Consider the following 3,033-nt stretch of genomic DNA (forward strand, 5'->3'; position numbering starts at 1 on the left):
AATGGTCCTACTGTCAATTGCTGCCCACTGATTATACAGCTACCCTAAAGAATAGGTCAGAAGAAAGGGAATGTGACCTCTTTCTCTCTTTACAGCCTCCCTTAGGGTGAAAGAGCCCTTGCCACAACCTTTCCAGGCTTTCATCAAGGCCTCTCTTCCCAGCCTCCCATGTTGGCCTACCTTCCTCCAAACCCTGGCAAGGCCTCCCAGGGGCTCCTTGGTACTGCTTTCCCAGTCCAGGTCTCTCCTAAGCTCTCCCCCTGATCAGAAACTCAAAAGAATTAGTAATACAAGACTGAGGCAGATTTGTTTTATTTTTTAATAACCGTAAGTGCATTTTTATACTGATACATTTAAAAGTAATAGGGGATAAGAGACTATTCCTCATGAGACTCAAATGAGTTTCTGTCCAATGGTCTGGAAGCAGTTCAGAGACTGCACCCAATGTGGAAGTGCCAGAATTTGAACATGAACTCTTCCCATGGCCAGGCTAAGACTTGCTGCAATAGAATGCAGTCCAGCATCCTTGACTCTAGATTTCTCAATTTCAATTTACAAATCAGCTTCTTAGGAAGTCTCCCTTTAATATCACATGGGGGAAAGATGTTAAAAATTTATTGGAGATAGTGGACACCAGCCCCCACTTCTGTCTAGAATACTCTGCATGCTTTTGGGTGAGACTCTGATCATTTGGGGACTTCTTCCATTCCTCGCCTTTCCCAGCCCATTCTCACCCCAGGCCAGGTGCACCACTCAGAGTTCTGCCCATTAGTAAGATTTTCCCTCCCCACTTTCTTTCAAGACCACACCCATGTTAAAACCAGCCCATGTTTCAACCAGCCAGGGCCCAAAGGAATCCCATACGGTCATAAGTGCAAGCTGGGGAAGGGGTGCTGGTGCAACTGTAGCAGGTGGTATGGGGGTCTGGGCTATCTGCTCATGTAATTGGGTCCTCTGCTACTACTCAGGCTAGAACAGGCCAGCACTAGTATCTCTACCATGCTGTATCATTGGATGCAAGCAGCCCAGGAGAAGTAAGGCCTTATTGCAAATGCAGCTGAAGCTGGCAAGCAACTATGCCCCTTACAATAGATTGTCTTGCTAAACATCTGAGTGGCACACCTCCATGGCCACAAAACAAACACATTTTACTATTGCTAATGTTGGTTTACTTCTTTCAGCATACTATTTTGCACCTAACCAAAGACCCTCTTCTGTTACTGTGCTTGTGGTTTGGTATAGGCCAGGACTCCAGGACAGTCTCCATCCTGGCACTCTCTACATACAGGAATATGTGGATGCTTTGCTAAGGGAAGTGAGACCTCCCACCTTCCTCTCTAATGAGTGAAAGGGACTCTGTCCCATCACACTACCAGACAATGGCTAACCATGTGATAGCCAATTTGTTATAGGATAATCAGTGAGGAAAGGTTACATGAGTGCTGCTTGAGGTTACAAAATCCTAGTAACTTAACCACAAAGCATGTTTATTTCCATCTCACATTGTGTGTCTAATGCAGGTCATCAAGTAAAGTTGGGGGTTTGGGGGGAGGTGTCTCACATTAGTGATTAAATGCTATATTCAGAAAGGATACACATCACTCACACAACTCATTAGCTAGAATTATAGCCCAACCCAACCTTGAAGAGCCAGGACATTTACTTTGCTATGTACCTAGGAGAGGTGAACCACATACATAATCACTGAGAAGTACTAAGGACAACCATTGGAAGTTTCCCTTGATCTTTGCAGGAATATTATTTGTTCCTCTTCCCACTCTGAGGTAGTTATGCCCTCCTTTATAGTAGTCGTCTCATCTTTAACTTTGACACATGAGCCAGCAACATATATTAAAATTCCAAAATGCTGCCAATCATCAGTGAGAGTGTTTACCATTCTTAAAGGAGGGATTTCTGGCCTCTGGATGAAGTTGCACCCTCCCTATGGCCAGGAGTGCAATTAGTCGTTCCACCCATCCCAGGATAACTTGGTCCTGAGCGAAGTGGACCTGGAGATAATTCAAGCCTCCATTGAAATCTTTGACAAGACTACAGGTAAACTTCTTTTGGGATCTCAGTATTTCTGAATTCTTCTGAGAGTCCTGTCAAGACTGAGAGCAGCTGGGGGAAAAAAATGTGTGGAGCAGAGATGGGGTGGGTCCATTTCTGAGCTAGCAACTCCCCATGGGTGGATCAGATGACCAAAATGGACTCCTTCTTCCTGTGGGGTCCCCTCAGCTAATAACCTTATGGCCCTACTTATGGGTGATACCATTCTTAGAGAATGAGACTGCCAGCCTGAGGCCTTTCTAATTAGGAGCTTCAAATCCTATTTTTATGGTGGAGGGACTTTATTAAACACTTCCATGAAGTGCTGCCCAGACTGGTGGTACTTCATGTGCTAGAGGAGGAGGTGCTCCCACTGGCATTTCTGGAAGCTCCCTGACCACTGTGGAATCATTCCATTATTCCTATCATCTCCCCACTTAGAGTATCCCTGACCTCAGGGAAAAGAGAGGCCCTTCCATTGCTCCAGTAAGTACCCCAAGCCCCAGTAGTGGGGGTCTGCATAAAGCATTTTCTGCAAGGTCACCTTTGCCAGAGCAAAAAAGGAGTGAGGCCAGGGCTTCCGAGTCCTTCCCTCTAGCAAGAGCTCTCATCCAGGTGGGGAGGGAGGTAGAACTCTGCTCCCATCACATGTCAATAACCTGGCACTGACTTTAAGTCAGTAAAGGACTACTGGGCCTGTTCAGGGTGTTTGTAGTCAGCCCAGCATCTCATTGTCATGAGTCTCTGGAATTACACTATCAAGTCATACATGTATGACTATGTCAAAGATATACTCTCCAGAGCTCCAGAGGTCAGCAGAAAGACTGGTCCAGTAGGAGGCAGGATAAACTGATTATTGGCCCAGTAGCTTTCTCCCAAGCCACTGCTAAGTACCAGGTCCTGCTCTTTGAAGGCAGAGGCCCATGAAGGTGGCAAAGCCATCAATGTTAGCAATAAGGGGGCAGAAGGAGCTACCATTTCCAT

This window comes from Panthera tigris, chromosome X, assembly GCF_018350195.1.
Source record: "Panthera tigris isolate Pti1 chromosome X, P.tigris_Pti1_mat1.1, whole genome shotgun sequence".
In the NCBI taxonomy this organism is placed as follows: Eukaryota; Metazoa; Chordata; class Mammalia; order Carnivora; family Felidae; genus Panthera; species Panthera tigris.